Here is a 19,340-nt window from a genome sequence, read left to right as displayed (position 1 = left end):
TCAGAACACTAATTGTACCAGACACTATTAGGTAGCCTTTTCCTGTCTTTGCAAATCAGTGATGCTTACCCCAAAAAACTGTGTAGTAAGTCTCTAAACGAATTATATCATGAAATAGTATATAAACATTATTAAGTAAAAATGAAAGTTAAATTATAGAGTTGTTTGAATTGCTTTTGTAAAATCTTTGGCACTGTTGTGTCTGTCCTGCTGATGGCTGGCTCTGGGCAGAGGCTTCTGTGAAATTTGCAAATTGAAACAAGCCACCAAATTGTGTATGTCATTGTATTTGCTACTGAGCAGCTCCAAGAACAAAATAATGTAAGTGAAGTGTGTATCCCAGCTTTTATTCACTAGGAAGGAGGCAAACAGAACCACTCTATGATCAAGTATCCATCAATATGTGTTAGTGACATTGGCGTGAGGGATTTGTCACATGTAAGAAAGAAGCTGAGGATCACTTACCTGGAAAGTATGATTGCCACTTTGGACAAGGTCCTTGCTTTGAGCCATAGCTTCTTAGGATTACCAAACAGACCAGTCACACTTTGAAATGCTGTCAAAGTGGTATATGTCGGTGTATATGTCAGTGTACATATAGCGTGCATTTCCTAGCTGAGAAACTCAGGATTAAAGATATGTATTTTCTTTTTAGAGAGACCTCAGGCAAAAACAGTTAATCACATTCTGCATCTTTAAGGCCTGATAAAGAATATCTTTGCTACCACATCTGTCTCTCTGCTGAATTTAGCTTCTCCATTCACTCTCTGAAAGTCACTGATTCCCATCTAGCCTGTTCTCTCTAGAGAAGTAGAACCTTTGACCAAAGGTTGAAATGTATGAGTTCAGGTTCATGAGTATTACGCCTTTGTCACTGCAGCCATTGGTGTCCTTTACCATAGAGTGGTGCTCATGGAGGCACAACTTGACATGGAGGACCCTACTGTTTCAAGGGCAAGGTGGAGGCTCCATGTTCAATTTCTAGTCTGTATCACGTAAGATCTTCAGCAGTCTGTCTCCAAACTCCCATGTTCTTCCTCATATATGTATACACACACGCATATACACATACTCTTTCCTCTTTGTTCTTTGTGTTTTGTCTCCCTTCATGTCTGTCTCTGAAAGTCTCTCTTAAGGATAGAAATTGTAGTTCACTCAGTTTTTTTGTTATCCCAAGGTCATGTCACCTGATCCGTGCATGGCCACAGAATCCCAAGGAACAGAACTTCCTGAGAAAGGCAGAATTTTCTAGGATTTCCACAACATCACTTTCCTCCCATCTCCCCTCCTTTCTCTCCTCCTCTTCCCTTGCTTCTCCTTATTTGTTTCTCTCTCTTCTTCCTCCCTCCCTTCCTTAGTTTAATCGACATAGGTTTTAGCTATGCACGTAAAAGACGGTCTATAGTAACATAAGGATAATCTAGCCTGTGCTATTTGATATGGTAGCTATTAATTAATTGTGGCTATTTAGCATGTGAAACAAGGCTAGTGCCATATATTAAAATGTTATTTTGGATATATTGGGTTAAAATGTTCAGTTAGTAATAAAGTATATTATTAAAATAATTTCACCTATTTATTTTTATTAATGTGGCTACTAAAAAAAATAAAGTGTTTGGTACAAAATAAGTATTCAGTGAATCACAGTTGAATGAATGAGTCATATCATTCATTTTATGCACATCTATGTTATGATCTATACATAATGTCCAATATGATACCCACCAGCCCCATATGACTACTGAGCACTTAAAAGGTAGCTCATCCAAATTAAGATGTGCTTAAATGTGCAATTTCCCCAGGATTTCAAAGACTTAGTATGTAAGAAAGGATTTTTTAAAAAGTTAAATAAAAAAAATTAAACTATTGAAATTAATTTCACCTATTTCTTTTACTTCTTAATGTGAAAATTTAATTGCATTTAAAATTACATATGTTACTCACAGTTGTAGTTTACACCATATTTATATTGGACAGTATATTTATAGACTCATAACAGACCATCTATAGGCTTTTCCCCAAACTATTGGACTGTTAATCGTCTTGTTTGTAATATCTGCTGGCCTTGCTATGGTGTATGTCTGTGTGTGTATGTGTGTGTGTGTGTGTGTATAAATTTTTTTTTTTTGTAGAAAAAGTGCATGAGTGGGGATTTTGGGGAAGAAGGAGAGAGAGAATCTTAAGTAGGCTCCACACTCAGTATAGAGCCCAGTGAGGGGCTTGATCTCATGACTCTGAGATGACCCTGACCTGAAATCAAGAGTCGGACCTTAATTGGCTGAGCCACTCTGGTACCCCCAATCTATATTTGTAAACTTTTTAGTTCACCTTAAGGGGAGGGTTTTTGTTTTTTTGTTTTTTTGTTTTTTTTTTTAGGGGGAATACCTTGTGACATGAGTTATTTTTCTAGAAAGTTCGTGTTTGTTTCTGTTAGGCTTTCTACACTGTCTAGGGTGTCAGTAGCCCAGTACGAATACTTGTGTTAATTTGCTATCTTGGGGGCTCCTAGACTTAGTTTAGAGTTAGTGGATTGTACCTACATGGGGCCCTGTCCTAGGAATTTGATTTCTTTCTGACGATATATTATCATCTTACTGGGTATATAGGTGAAGAATTTTTTATCCCAATTATAAGAGTCTTTCCAGGGTCTCAGTCTTTTTCCCAGTTCTCAGTTTTGATGTGCCACCATGAGTGTACAAATCTGTTTTTAACCATGCATATGTGCATATTAAAATAAAAACCCTACTATCATTGTACTAGTAACAAATCCAGGGGTCCTGAAAAATCAGCATGTACTCCTAGAATTCTGGTTGTGAGGAACCTCTTCAATTCTGGTTCCTGGAGGGTTCACATTTTTTGAAGTCAAGTCTATGTTAAAAAATATTATGTTACCTGGTGATTCACAGACCTGTACCCCTGGGGCTAATAATACATTATATGTTAATAAAAATGTATTAAAAAAAGAAAAAATAAAGTGAAAAGTGCATATATTTAAAAAAAAAAAAGCATTGGGTTTATCCAACATCACTGGGTTTTATAGGAGGAGTTTCTGTACTAGCTAAGTAAAATCATTTTGTTGGAATCTGAAATCATAATTTCTTTAATCTTTTTTCTGTTGGAATACATGACATTGTTTTCAGTTATTCAATATGTAAAAAAATGTTACAATGAGCATTCTTACATGTGCATGTTTCCATGTATGTCTCTTATGAAGAATTCTTATTTATGTCTTACAGTAAATTCATAGAAATAAAATTGTTGCATCAAAAGATATAAACACAAGGCAGTGTCTCAGAGATATGAACAAACACACAGATCAGGGGAACAGAATAGAGAGTCCAGAAACTTACTCACACAAGTATATCCAACTGATTTTTGTTGATGAAAAAGGAATTCAGTGGAGGAAGGATGATCTTTTCAGTAACTCCTCTTGGTATTGTTGGATATATCCACAGATCATAAAATAAACTTCAACCTAAACCTCATACCTTACACCAAAATTAACTCATAGTGAATCATAGATCTGAATGTAAACTATGAAACCTTAAAATTTTTATAGGAAAACATAGGAGGAAATCTTTATGATGTAAGTTAGATGGAGTTTTTAGACATGATACCAAAAGCATAATCCATAAGAGGAAAAAAATAACACATAAGTCTTTATCAAAAGTTTTTTTTTATAATTTTTTATTTTTTATAAACATATTTTTATCCCCAGGGGTACAGGTCTGTGAATCACCAGGTTTACACACTTCACAGCACTCACCAAAGCACATACCCTCCCCAATGTCCATAATCCCACCCCCTTCTCCCAAACCCCCTCCCCCCAGCAACCCTCAGTTTGTTTTGTGAGATTAAGAGTCACTTATGGTTTGTCTCCCTCCCAATCCCATTAGACTTTTGCTGAGAGAATCTATTAAGAGGATGAAAAGACAAGTTACGAAGAAATATTCACAGGTTATTTTTCAACATAAGACTTGTATCATTCATATATATATATATATAAAAACATTCACATTGGAAAATAGGCAAAAGACATGACGAGACAGTTAACCAAAGAGGATATACAGGGAGTGAGTGAGTACATAAAATTATGTTCAACATCATTAGCCATTAGATAAATGCAAATAAAAAGCATGATATCAGTAAACATTTATCAGAAAGACTAAAATAGAAGATGGTGACAACACCAAATGCTGGTAGAAGGTGGAAAACTAGCTTTGACATACGTTACTGATGGAAATTAAAATGCCACAAACCTTCTGAAAATGGTGCAGTGGTTTATTACAAAGTTAAGCTGCATACATGTCATAGGACCTAGTTATCACAATTGTGAATGTTTATCCTACAGAATTAAAAATCTATATCCACACAGAAATCTAAACAGATATTCATAACAGTTTTATTTGTCATAGACCCGAACTGGAAACAACCCAAATGCCCTTTGATGGGTGAATGGACAAAGAAACTTGTTCACCCATGTAATGGGGATAGAACTCAACCATGAAGAGAAACCAATTATTGATATCCACAAAAACTTGGATGGATCTCTAGGGCATTATGCTTAGTGGGAAAAAAATGCCAATCTCAACATTATCTCTATGATTCCATTTATATAATACTATCAAGATAACAAAATCATAGTGACGGAAAATGAATCTGTGGTTATCAGGAGTAGAGTTGAAAGACATAAGATTATAAAGGGGATATGATGGAGTTTTTGTGATGATGGAACATTTCTGTATCCTGATTTTGGTGGCTTTTACATGAATCTATAAATGTAAAAAACATTTCACAGTACTACACAGCAAAAACACAGAAGAATCCATGTTAAAAACCAAAGAAATTGAAATAAGATCTATAATTTAGTTAATAGCATTGTACCAATGTTGGAGTGCCTGGATGGCACAGCCATTTGAGTGTTGGACTCTTGATCTCAGGGTTGTGAGACAGCCCAGTCTCAGGCTCCATGCTCAGCATCAAGTCTGCTTGGAAATCTCTCTCTCTCATCTCCCTCTGCCCTTAACCACACACACACACTCTCTCTCTCAAATAAATTAAAGAAAATAGTATTGTACCAATGTCAGTTTACTGATTTTGATCTTTTACTATGAATGTGTAAGATGATATCATTGGGGAAAGACAGATCAAGCCACCATAGAAATGCTTTACTGAATTTGCCATTTTTTAGGGGTCTTAAATTATCTCAAGGTAAAAAGTTTCAAAAAGATACATGAACATTTCTAAGCTATTGATAGACCTTGCCAAATTAGCCTTCAAAAAGATTGTGTTGATTTTTTCCCATTCTAATAGTATTCCCAGTGGCTCTCTATCCACTTACCCTACTTGTTATTCCATATACTTACCAATATGTGAAATCATGCTGTTATTTTTTTATTTCATTGTTTTCTCTCTTTCATGAAGTCAGAGGTACTAATTCACCTCTCTGTTCTTAGTGACCCACAAAAGTACCTGACATAAAATTGGTCATAAATTAATATATTTTGAATAAATGAGTGAAAGTAGGTAAAATAGCTTAACTTACTCCAGTATTAGATGGAAATAATTGTATATGTTTATTTATTGACCATTATAGTTTTGCTTTTGTTGATTAACTATTAATGTTATTTGCCTTTTTTTTTTCCATTGGGGGATGTTTACTGTTTTGTTTTTAAGAATTATTTATTTGTAAAGCTATTTATCCTTTGTCATTTTTCAGATATTTCCCTGACATCCGTTGTGTTACTTATTTTTTTTTTCTTGTAACTTTTAAAGTTTTTTATTCTTTAAAATTTTATTTATTTATTTATTTATTTATTGGACAGAGAGAGAGATCACAAGTAGGCAGAGAGGCAGGCAGAGAGAGAGAGAGAGAGAGAGAGGAGCAAGCAGGCTCCCTGCTGAGCAGAGAGTCCAATGCGGGGCTCCATCCCAGGACCCTGGGATCATGACCTGAGCCGAAGGCAGAGGCTTTAACCCACTGAGCCACCCAGGTGCCCCTTATTGTAACTTTCAAAAATGAATATTGTGAAGTTAAATTTATGTTTTCAAAAAAATCGTTACTCTCTTTGTCTTTATGCTGGGAAAGATCCCCTTGGATTTGTGATAATATATTCTTTTTCTAGAAATTACAAGGCTCTATTTAAAAATGTAGATCATTTGAGGCACCTGAGTAGCTCAGTTGGTTAAATATCCTACTCATTTTTTTAAAAGAATTTATTTATTTATTTATTTGGCAGAGAGAGAGAGAGAGAGAGAGAGAGAGAATGAGAGCAAGCTGGGGGAACAGCAGGCAGAGGGGGAAGGGAGGAGCAGGTTCCCCCACTGAAAAGGGAACCTGAAGCAGGGCTGGATTACAGGACTCTCGGATCATGACCCTAGCCAAAAGCAGACACCTAACTGACTGAGCCACCCAGGCACCCCTTAGCATATATTACTCTTGATCTTAGTTCAAGTCTTGATCTCAGGGTTGTGAGTTCAAGTCCCATATTAAAAAATTTTTTTGCATCATTCATTCATGTGTAATTTATTTTGTAGTTAAGTAGAGATCAACTTATTTTTCCCCAGTAGTACTTCTTTACCATCATTTATTACAATCTCTTTTCTTCCCTTTGCTGATTCTGTTTATGTTAATACCATGAATTCTTAAATATATATTTCCTCTAAAATTCTTACCTTGTTTGTTGGTTTGTCTATTCCCAATACAGTACCACTGAGTTTAACTAATCTTCTTGTGGTATCTGATTATGTAAGTCCTACTTTAAAAATATTTCTTACTTACTCTTACTTCCTTATTGTTCTAAGTGAACATCTTGCAAAATCTGAAATAAAAATCCCTGGCTTCTTGATGTTACATTTGATTTAGGGAATACTTTGTAGAGGGTTGGCAACTTTAAAATATTTATTTAGTCTTTGTAACCAACAACATAGTGTGTCTTTGTTCAGTTTATTTAAGTGTTCTTTATGGTCTTTAGTCAAGTTTCATAGTTTTCTGCTCATGCACATTTTACCTAGTTTACTCTTAGATAGTTTATATTTTATTGTTTAAATCTGAACACACTGTATTTTCCATTATACCTTCTAACTAGCTTTTTTCTGCCATGCTTGCAGTTTGTGTATCTATTAAGTAACTGAGTCCCTTACTAATATTTTAATAATTCAAATATATTTCATTCACTTTTTGTTGTAGTTACAGGATTGGTGATGTTATCATTTTCAATCACAGATGATGCTCTTTTTCCCCTGGATTTATAACCCATTTATCTGGTCTTATAACTTAAATAGTGTTAAATAAAGGTAATGAGAATGACTATGCTTCTCGTATTCTTGACTTCAGTAGGAGAGCATTTAGTATAGGAAATATAGGTGAAGTATATATACTGTATAATATATATAGTAAATGTATAGATAAACAAATAAATATATATGGAAAATGTCAGATTTTTGTCAGATTCATTAGTTGCATATAAAACCCAGTGCTCATCACAACGTGTGCCCTCCTTAATATTCATCACCCTATTACCCCATCCCCTGCCCTCTCCCCTCTGAAATGCTCAGATTGTTTCCCAGGGTCCATAGTCTCTCATCGTTCATCTCCCTATGATTTCTCCTCCTTCAGATTTCAGTCCCTTTCCCTATGATCCTCCATGCTATTGCTTATGTTCCTCATATGAGTGAAACCATATGATAATTGTCTTTCTCTGCTTGACTTACTTCACTTAACATAATCCCCTCCATTTCCATCCATGTTGATGCAAATGGTACATATTCATCCTCTCTGATGGGTGAGTAATATTCCATTGTGTATATGGACCACATCTTCTTTATCCATTCATCTGTTGAAAGGCATTTCAGCTCCTTCCACAGTTTTAGCTATGATGGACATTGCTGCTATGAACGTTGGGATGCAGGTGCCTCTTCCTTTCACTACATCTGTATCTGTGGGGTAAATACCTAGAGGAGCAATTGCTGGGTCATAGGGTAGCTCTATTTTTAACACCTTGAGGAATCTCTGTACTATTTTCCAGAGTGGCTATACTAATTTGCATCCCACCAACAGTGTAGGAGGGTTCCCCTTTCTCCACTTCCTCACCAACATTGGTTGCTTCCTGTCTTGTTAATTTTTGACATTCTAAGGTGATACCTCATTATGGTTTTGATTTGTACTTCCCTAATGGCTAGTAATGTTGGGCATTTTTTTCATATGTCTGTTAGCCATTTGTATGTCTTCTTGGGAGAAGTGTCTGTTCATGTGTTCTGCCCATTTTTAAAAAAATATATATTTTGTTAATTTATTTGACTGAGAGAGAGAAATCACAAGCAGGCAGAGAGGCAGGCAGAGAGAGGGGGAAGCAGGCTCCCCACTGAGCAGAGAGCCTGATGTGGTGTTCGATCCCAGGACCCTGAGATCATGACCTGAGCCCAAGGCAGAGGCTTAACCCACTGAGCCACCCAGGCGCCCCTTCTGCCCACTTTTTGACTGGGTTATTTGTTTTTTTGACTGTTGAGATTGAGAAGTACTTTATGGATCTTGGATATCAGCCCTTTATCTGTAATGTCATTTGCAAATATCTTCTCCCATTCCATGGGTTGCCTCTTAGTTTTGTTGACTGTTTCCTTTGCTGTGGAGAAGTTTTTTTATCTTGATAAAGTTCCCAAAGTTAATTTTGCTTTTGTTTCCCTTGCCTTTGGAGACGTGTCTTGAAAGAAGTTGCTGTGGCTAATGTCAAAGACGTTACTGCCTATGTTCTCCTCTAGGATCTTTTTTTTTTTTTTTAAGATTTTATTTATTTATTTGACAGAGATCACAAGTAGGCAGAGAGGCAGGCAGAGAGAGAGAGGAGGAAGCAGGCTCCCTGCTGAGCAGAGAGCCTGATGCGGGACTCGATCCCAGGACCCTGAGATCATGACCTGAGCCGAAGGCAGTGGCTTAACCCACTGAGCCACCCAGGCGCCCCTCCTCTAGGGTCTTGATGGATTCCTGTCTCACAGTGAGATCTTTCATTCATTTTGAGTTTATCTTTGTGTATGGTGTAAGAGAATGGTCCAGTTTCATTCTTCTACATATGGCTGTCCAATTTTCCGAGCACCACTTATTGAAGAGACTGTCTTTTTTCCATTGGATATTTTTTTCCTGATTTGTCAAAGATCAGCTGACCGTAGAGTTGAGGATCCATGTCTGGAGTCTTTATTCTGTTCCTTTGGTCTATGTGTCTGTTATTGTGCCAATACCATGCTGTCTTGGTAATCACAGCTTTGTAATACAGTTTGAAGTCAGGCAACGTGATGCCCCTAGCTTTGTTTTTCTTTTTCAATATTCCCCTGGCGATTTGGGGTCTTTTCTGGTTCCATACAAATTTTAGAGTAGTTTGTTCTAGCTCCTTGAAAAATGCCGATGGTATTTTAATAGGGATTGCATTGAAAGCGTAGATTACTTTGGACAGGATAGACATTTTAACAATGTTTATTCTTCCAATCCATGAGCATGGTATGTTTTTCTATCTTTTTGTGTCTTCCTCAATCTCTTTCATAAGTGCTCTGAGTTTCTAGAGTATAGATGTTTTACCTCTTTGGTTAGGTATCTTATGGTTTTTGTCACTATTGTAAATGGAATTGATTCCTTAATTTCTCTTTCTATAGTTACATTGTTAGTATATATAAAACCAACTTATTTCTGTGCACTAATTTTGTATCCTGCCACATTGCTGAATTGCTGTATGAGTTCTAATAAGTTGGGGGTGGAGTCTTTTGGATTTTCCACATAAAGTATCAATTCATCTGTGAAGAGAATTTGACTTCTTTGCCAATTTAGATGCCTTTTACTTCTTTTCTTTGTCTGATTGCTGTTGCTAGGACTTCTAGCACTGTGTTAAACAATAGTGATGAGAGTGGGCATCCCTGTGGTATTCCTGACCTTAAGGGAAAAGCTTTAATGGAAAAGTTCTCAGCTTTTCCCCATTGAGAATGATATTCACTGTAGACTCTTCATAGATGGCTTTTATGATACTGAGGTGTGTTCCTTCTATCCCTATACTCTGAAGAGTTTTAATAAGGAATGCGTGTTGTATTTTGTCAGATGTTTTTTCTGCATCTATTGAGAAGACCATGTGGTTCTTTTCTCTCCTCTCATTAATGTATCCTATCACATTGATTGATTTGCAAATGTTGAATCACTCTTGCATCCCAGGAATAAATTCCACTTGGTCATGTTGTATAATCCTTTTAATGTACTGTTGGATCCTATTGGCTAGGAACTTACTGAGTATTTTGGCATCCATGTTCATGAGAGATTGGCCTGTAATTCTTCTTTTCAATCAGGTCTTTACCTGGTTTTGGGATTGGGTAATGCTGACCTCATGGAAGGAATTTGGAAGTCTCCCTTCTGTTTCTGTTTTTACAGCTTCAGTAGCATAAGTATTATTTCTTCTTTAAATGTTTTGCAGAATTCCCCGAGAAGTGATCTGGACCTGGACTTTTCTTTTTGGGAGGTTTTTGACTACTCCTTCAATTTTGCTACTGGTTATTGGTCTATTCAGATTGTCTATTTCTTCCTGTTTCAGTCTTGGTAATTTATAGGTTTCCAGGAAGTCTTCAATTTCTTCCAGTTTGCTTAATTTGTTGGCACATGGTTGCTGGTAATAATTTCTAATAATTGTTTCTATTTCCTTGGTGTTAGTGTGATCTCTCCCTTTTATTTCATAATTTTATTGATTTAGGTCCTTTCTCTTATCTTTTGGATAAGTCTGGCCTTTGGTTTATTGGTCTTTCCAATTCTTTCAAAGAACCAGCTTCTAGTTTTGTTGATCTGTTCTACTGTTTCTCTGGTTTCTATTTCATTGATCTCTGCTCTTATCTTTATTACTTCTCTTCTCCTGCTTGGTTTATGTTTTATTTGCTGTTCTTTCTCCAGCCCCTTAGGTGTGAGGTTAGCTTGTGCATTTGGGATTTTTCTAACTTTCTGAGAGAGACTTAGATTGCTATGTATTTCCCTCTTAGGACCATCACTGCAGTACCCCATAGGTTTGGAACTGAAAGGTTTTCATTCTCATTAGTTTCCATGAATTGTTTAAGTTCTTTAATTTTCAGGCTGACCCAATCATTCTTTAGCAGGATGCTCTTTAACTTCCAAGTGTTTGAATTCCTTCCAAATTTTCTCTTGTGACTGAGTTCCAGTGTCAAGCCCTCCTGGTCTGATAACACACAGGGAATAATCTCGGTCTTTTGGTATTGGCTGAGATGTGATTTGTGACCCAGTATGTGGTCTGTTTTGGTGAAAGTTCCATGTGTATTTGAGAAGAATGGGTATTCTGTTGTTTTAGGCTAGAATGTTCTGTATATATTTATGAAGCCCATCTAGTCAAATGTGTCATTCAGTGCTCTTGTTTCTTTGTTGATCTTCTGCTTAGATGATCTGTTCAATGCTTAGAGTGGACTTTTAAAACTTCCTACTTTTAATGTATTATTGTCAATATAATTCTTTATTTTGGTTAATGGCTGGCTTATATAGTTGGCTTCTCCTATGTTGGGACATAGATATTTACAGTTGTTAGATTTTCTTGTTGGATAAACCCTTTAAGTATGATACAGTGTCTCCCTGTGTCTCTTCATACAGTCTTGGTTTGAATTCTAATTTGTTTGATATAAGAATTGCTACCCCAGCTTTCTTTTGAGGTCCGTTGGCATGAAAAATAGTTTTCCATACCCTCACTTTCAGTGTGCAGTTGTCTTTAGGTTCAAAATGAGTCTCTTACAGATAGCATATGGATGTGTCCTGTCTTTGTATCCAGTCTACAACCCTGTGCCATTTCATTGGAACATTTAGGTCATTCACATTGAGAGTAACTACTGAAAGAAATGTATTTATTGCTATCCTATTGCTTTTTCCAGAGGAACAGTCTCTGTTTCTCTGTATTGCTTCTGAATTTCTGGTCTATGTTACTCTTGGATCTTTCTTTTTTTTATACAACCCCCCCCCCCCTAATATTTCTGCAGGGCTGCCTTGTGCTCATATATTCTTTCAGTTTCTGTTGGGCCTGGAAGCTCTTATCTCTCCTTCCATTCTGGATGACAGCCTTGCTGGATAAAGTATTCTTGGCTGCATGTTCTTTTCAGTTAGTACCCTGAATATGTTTTGCTAGCCCTTTGTGGCTTGCCAGGTCTCTGTGGGTAGTTCTGACAGTATTCTGGTGTTCCTCCCTCAGTATATAAGAAATCTCTTTTCCCTAGCTGTTTTCAGGATGGCTTTCTTGGTTCTATGATTTGCAAGTTTTACTACTATATCCTGGACTATTGGTCTCTTCTCATAAATCTTGGGAGGGATCCTCTGTGCCTCTTAGACATGAATACTTGTTTCCTTCCCCAGATTAGGGCAGTTTTCAGCTATGATTTGCTCAAATAAACCTTCTAGTCCTCCCTCTCTCTCCACCCCTTCCCCATCCCCACCCCTCAGGGATCCCAGTAATTCTGACATTGGACTGTTTCATGGCATCATTAATCTAAGTCTGTTCTCTTGGGTTTTTAGCTGTTTGTTCCAGACCTCCTCGATTTCCTTCCTTTCTTTCAGCTTATCTTCTAGATCACCAATTTGTTCTTCTGCCTCACTTCCCCTAGCTGTTAGGGTATCCAGTTTAGACTGTATTGATTCACAGCATTTTTAAGTTCATCCTGATTAGCTCTAATTTCTGCCCTTAGAGATTCTATATTGCCACTTATGATTTTCTCAAGCCTAGCTGTAGACTTCATAATTGCAACCCTCTATGTCTGACATCTTGCTTATATCTGTATCCGTTAGGTCTGCTGGAGAGACCATTGTCTCTGGTTCTTTTCTTTGTTGGGAGTTCTTCCTCTTATTCAGTCTTTTGAGGGGTGTTTGGGGAATGTACAGAGTCCAAAGTATCAATCAGAACCCAGGCAAGACGCACCCTAGGAAAATCCAGAGCAGTCAGAAACCACCACTGAGAAAACAAAGCTAAAATGAGATCCAAGAAAAAAATCTATAAAGCTAAAAAATTAAAAAAATTAAAAAAATTTTTAAAAAGTGTAGTGAGGGGATGGGGGTTGCCTATAATCTCTCAGTGTGGGCAAGATAAGGTGTTTTGGTTCTTCCTGAGTGTATTTTGTTCTGTTTGTTAGAGGACACTACTTCCCATAGTTACAGCGAAAATAAAACTTGTATATATATATAAAGGTGATATTGAATAGGGAAAAAAGGACTACATTGAAACATATGTCTATATAAAAAATATAGATGTGAAAAAGTACAAGTTAAAAAACTACTATGAAATATGTTATATTAAACATCTAGTTGAAATGAGAAAAAGGTAAAAAGAAAAAAGAGGGAAGAAACATGAGAAAGAATAAAAAGAAAAAAAAAAGTTGTATCCAAAAAATGTATGAGGCAACACTGTGAGGCAATACCTGGAGTTCACCATGCTATTCTCCTCGTGTTGGGGTTTTACGTATTATGGGTGCCCTAGGGTTGTCATCCTCTTGTTCTTCCAGTTTGTCTTCTCGGGGAGGGGACTGCTATACTGATTCTCAGGCAGCCCTGCTTGGGCTGAGTTGACCTGCCCCCTATTAGGGGGCTGGGTTCCATGGAAACTGTTTTTTTTTTTTGAGCTTTTGTTCTCTGGTGGTTTTCCATGCCTTTTCTGAGGGTCAGAGCAAAGGAAAATGTCCATAGGCAGACCTCTGACCCAGAGCAGAGAAATCATAGTCGCTCTTCTCTGAGACCTCCAGAACACACAGTCTCCATTTCTCTAAGGTCTGCTGAAAGCTGCAGCCTCCCACAAGTGGTACATGCCCCCAGTGACCTTCTCAGTGGGCTCAGGAGCCCTGCGTGTCTCTGCCCTTTGTGCTTCTAAAACTGTAACTGGTCCCAGGTTCATGTGAACAGGGCCCCGCAGCTCCTGGATCCTGTTTGAGTGCTATTTTGAATCCCTTCCTGCTTGCTGCTACTGCTCTGGGAGTTATCACCTTCCCGGGCACTCTCTAGTGTTATGTCACTTTACAGGGGCCAGCTTATTGTGGCTCCCTCCCTCTTCTGTTTATATTCTGATATCTGCCCACAGAATCATGCCTCTGGGAAGGGTGGTGATTTTCTGCTTATAGAGATCTAGATACATATTTTTACATCTCAGGCTGATTTTGTGGGTGTTCAGAATAGTTTTGTAGATATCCAGCTAAATTCAGGGAACTGGCTGAAACAGAGTCCCCTACTCCTCTGCCTTCTTGCTCCCTCCCTTCCTCACCAATTGCCTTTTAAACCTCCAACTGAATAACCTTAATTTTTCTATGGCACTGTGATATGATCCATAGCCTTTCTCATATTGAACCACATGATTTACTATAAGAAAGCACATGACATGCTGAGATCATGTTTCTTTTTTTTTTTTTTTAAATATTTTATTTATTTATTTGACAGACAGAGATTACAAGCAGGCAGAGAGGCAGGCAGAGAGAGAGAGGAGGAAGCAGGCTCCCTGCTGAGCAGAGAGCCCAATGCAGGGCTTGATCCCAGGACCCCGGGACCACGACCCAAGCCAAAGGCAGAGGCTTTAACCCACTGAGCCACCCAGGTGCCCCTGATCGTGTTTCTTAACATGTTGCTGGATTCAATTTGCAGTACACTTTTTGGATTTATTCAGCTATATTAATTAATCTATTATATATATATATATTAAGCTATAATTTATTAAGGCTATTAATTATTTTGTTCTTATTTGTCAAGATTTCTACTTTTTAAATTTTTTGTTTCAGTTCCAGTATAGTTAACATACAGTGTAATATTAGTTTCAGGTGTACAGGTTAATGATTCAGCACTTCTATATGTCACTTGGTGCTCATCAAAAGTCCTTAATTCCCATCAGTTATTTCATACATACCCCCACTGCCCTCCCTTCTGCTAACCATCAGTTTATTCTCTAAAATTAAGAGTCTGTTTCTTAGTTTGTCTCTCTCTCTTTTTGCCTTTGCTCATTTATTTGTTAAATTCCACACATGAGTAAAATCTTATATGATATTTGTCTTTCTCTGATTGACTTATTTTGCTTAGCATTATACTCTCTATATTCTCTAGCTCCATCCATGTCATTGCAAATGGCAAGATTTTATTCCTTTTTTTTGACTGAGTGATACTCTGTTGTGTGTATGCGTGTGTATACCACATTTTCTCTCTTCATTAATTGATGGACACTTAGGCTGCTTCCATATCTTGGATATTGTAAATAATGCTATTATAACCACAGGGGTGCATATATCCCTTTGAATTAGTGTTCTTATGTTTTTTGGTAAATACAGAGTAGTGTAATTGCTGGATTATAGGGTAATTCTATCTTTAAATTTTTGCAGAACCTCCATACTGCTTTCCAGAGTGGCTGTACCAGTTTTCATTACCACCAACATTTTCTTTTTCCCCACATCCTTACCAACGCTTTTTGGTTTTTGTGTTGTTGACTTTAGCCATTCTGACTGGTTTGAGGTGATATCTCATTGTTGTTTTGATTTGCATTCGTGTGTCTGTTGACTGTCATTCACTATGATCAACTGAGATTTATTCCTGGTTTGTTTGGGTGGTTCAATATTTGCAAACCAACCTGTGTGACAAATCATATCAATAAGAGAAAGGATAAAAACTACCCCAAATAAGAGAAAGAATGAGAACCATATTATAATTTCAGTAGATGCAGAAAAAAACATTTGACAAAATATAATATCCATTGATGTTAAGAATGGCCTCATGAAAGTAGGTTTAGAGGGAACATACCTCAACATAATAAAGTTCATATATGAAAAATCCACAGTGAACATAAAATTTAGTGGAGAAAAACTGAGAGCTTTTCCTCTGAGGTCAGAAGCAAGACAAGGATGTCCACCTCTCCTCAACATAGTACTGAAAGTACTGTGCATAGCCTTCAGGCAACAACAACAACAACAACAACAAAAATAATTCAAATTGGTAAGGAAGAAGCAAAACTTTCACTATTTGCAGATAATATGATACTCTGTATAGAAAACCAAGGGTCACTCAGTCGGTTAAGTGTCTGCCTTCGGCTCAGGTCATGTTCTCAGCATCTTGGGATTGAGCCCCACATTGGGCTCCCTGCTCAGTGGGAGTCTGCTTCTCCATCTCCTCCCTGCTCATGCTTTCCCTCTCTCTCTCTCAAATAAGTAAATAAATTCTTAAAAAGAAAACGAAAAAGACTCCAATAAAAAACTGCTAGAACTGATAAATGAATTTAATCAAGTTGTAGGATACAAAAGATTTCTATACACCAATAATAAAGCAGCACAAAGAGAAATTAAGAAATTAATCCCATTTACAATTGTACCAAAAATAATAAGGTACATAGCTATAAACTAATCAAAGAGGTGAAAGACTTGTACTCTGAAAACTGTAAAACACTGATGAAAGAAATTAAAGATGACACAAAGAAATGGAAAGACACTCCATGCTCATGGATTGGAATAATAAATATTTTTAAAATGTCTATAGTACCCAGTGTAATCTCTACATTTAATGTAATCCCTATCAAAATACCACCAGCATATCTCACATAGCTAGACCAAACAATCCTAAAATGTGTATGGAACCACAAAAGACCCTGAATAGCCACAGAAATCTTGAGAAACAAAAGCAAAGCTGGAGGCATCACAATTCTGGACTTGAAGTTATATTACAAAGCCATAGTCATAAAAACCGTATGATACTGGCACAGGAATAGATGCATAGATCAATGGAACAGAATAGAAACCCCAAGAAAGAGCCCACAACTCCATGGTTAACTTCTCTTCAACAAAGCAGGAAAGAATATCCAATGGGAAACGTAGAGTCTCTTCAACAAATGGTGTTGGAAAGACTGGACAGCTATATGCAAAGGAATGAAAGTGGACCACTTTCTGACACCGTACATAAAAATCAATTCAAAACGTATGAAAGACATAAATGTGGTACCTGAAACCATCAAAATCTTTGAAGATAACACAGGTAGCAACTTTTTTCTAAATATGTCCCCTCAGGCAAGGGAAGGAAAAGAAAAATAAACTATTGGGACTATATAAAAGTAAACAGCTTGTCCACAGTGAAGGAAACACTGAATGAAACTAAAAGGTAACTTATAGAATGGGAGATAATGTTTTCAAATGATATATCTGATAAAAGGTTAGTTTCTAAAATATATAAAGAACTTATAGAACTCAATACCAGAAAAAACAAATAATTCAATTTAAAAATAAGCAGAGGACATGAACAATCATTTGTGAGGTTTTTTTAAAGCTAGTTTTTTTTTTTAGATTTTGTTTATTTATTTATTTGACAGAGATTACAAGTAGGCAGAGAGGCAGGCAGAGAGAGAGGAGGAAGCAGGCTCCCTGCTGAGCAGAGAGCCCGATGTGGGGCTCGATCTCAGGACTCTGGGATCATGACCTGAGCCGAAGGCAGAGGCTTTAACCCACTGAGCCACCCAGGTGCCCCTAAAGCTAGTTTTTGTGCCTGAAACATTTGGTAAAACTTTGCCCTAACCTCACTTTAGCCATTAGTCATATTGTAAATTTAAGAGTCCTTCCACTGCCTTACTTGCCTTACTCCAGATGCATTCAAAATTGTCTTGTCCTTACATTCCACTGTCAGGGCTTAGAACTAAAGGGGTGATAGGGCAGTCTGACCTATAAAGGGCCATTGCTTCTTGTCTTCTGGAATTTATTTCTCTACTGATAGGGTCTAACATGATATGGGCTTTGGTTTCTGGTAGCCCCATAATGCTGTTAGTTTTTGTTAGTTTGATAACCATCTAAAACCCTGAGTGTTTCTTAAAAACTCTTCTTAGTCAGTTGAAAACCTGAAATTCCAGGAGGTTTATTAAATCTACTGACAGTATCTCACACCACTGCTTCTTAAATTTCATATCATTAGGTTCAGAATATTATTTTAGCTATTTTTATTCTTTGTAAGTTTTGAACTCTGCCATCCAATGAGATTATTTTCCTCAGTCTTACACCATTAGCAAATGGAACATTCATTTGCTACCCCTTCTTCTTTACCACTAATAAAATTATAGTTTTGGGTAGGCATAAAGACAGGGCCTCTAGCTAGACACTAAAAACTCCATATAAATATGTATATATAATTATTAATCTTTTAGTTAAGACCATCAAGTCTTTAGTAAGATATTTGAGTTTATTCATTCATCACATAGTAATTTCTCTCAGCTATGCACTGTGGTAGATAATGGGAATACAAGATCTAATAAAGCTTGTTTTCCCTGTTCAAGGATTCAGAGAAAAAAGACAAGAAAAAAGATTAAATATGGTATATGTTAGAAAAATATAAAAAGCTTTAATGTCCCAAAGGATTTAAGGCCAAAGGGAGAAATGATAATTATTATTATTTTTTAATTTTTTATTTTTTCAGTGTAACAGTATTCATTATTTTTGCACCACACCCAGTCCTCCATGCAATCTGTGCCCTCTCAAATACCCACCACCTGGATCCCCTAACCTCCCACCCCCCACCCCTTCAAAACCCTCAGATTGTTTTTCAGAGTCCACAGTGTGGAGATTCCTCAAGAAATTAAAAATAGAGCTTCCCTATGACCCTGCCATTGCACTCCTGGGTATTTACCCCAAAGATACAGATGTAGTGAAAAGAAGGGCCATCTGTACCCCAATGTTTATAGCAGCAATGGCCACGGTCGCCAAACTGTGGAAAGAACCAAGATGCCCTTCAACGGACGAATGGATAAGGAAGATGTGGTCCATATACACTATGGAGTATTATGCCTCTATCAGAAAGGATGAATACCCAACTTTTGTAGCAACATGGACGGGACTGGAAGAGATTATGCCGAGTGAAATAAGTCAAGCAGAAAAAGTCAATTATCATATGGTTTCACTTATTTGTGGAGCATAACAAATAGCATGGAGGACAAGGGGAGATGGAGAGGAGAAGGGAGTTGAGGGAAATTGGAAGGGGAGGTGAACCATGAGAGACTATGGACTCTGATAATTATTTTCTATATCTCATTGATCCAAGTATATCTCTTAGGTAGTGGGTGCTGTGATATGGTGATAATCTGGTTTAGAAATTAAAGAATAATACTCTCAGTTGCAGAGAGTGTAGCTCGTAGGAAATTCACAGCTGCCATCCCCTGACAAGGATGATTGTGCTTAAAAGAGCCATGTTGGCTCACATCCAATGACTGAAGCAGAGATGTTAGAACCTGCCCACCTTACCCAACTGGTAACAATTCTGAAGAGTCATTATTGCTTCATAATTTCCAGTAAGGTCACCTGAGGGTTCCACTGATGCTGCCTTGCAGTATAATTCCCCTCCCTCCCTCTGACAG

The sequence above is a fragment of the Mustela lutreola genome, chromosome X, assembly GCF_030435805.1.
Source record: "Mustela lutreola isolate mMusLut2 chromosome X, mMusLut2.pri, whole genome shotgun sequence".
Lineage (NCBI taxonomy): Eukaryota > Metazoa > Chordata > Mammalia > Carnivora > Mustelidae > Mustela > Mustela lutreola.
Note: the sequence above shows the minus strand (reverse complement) of the source record.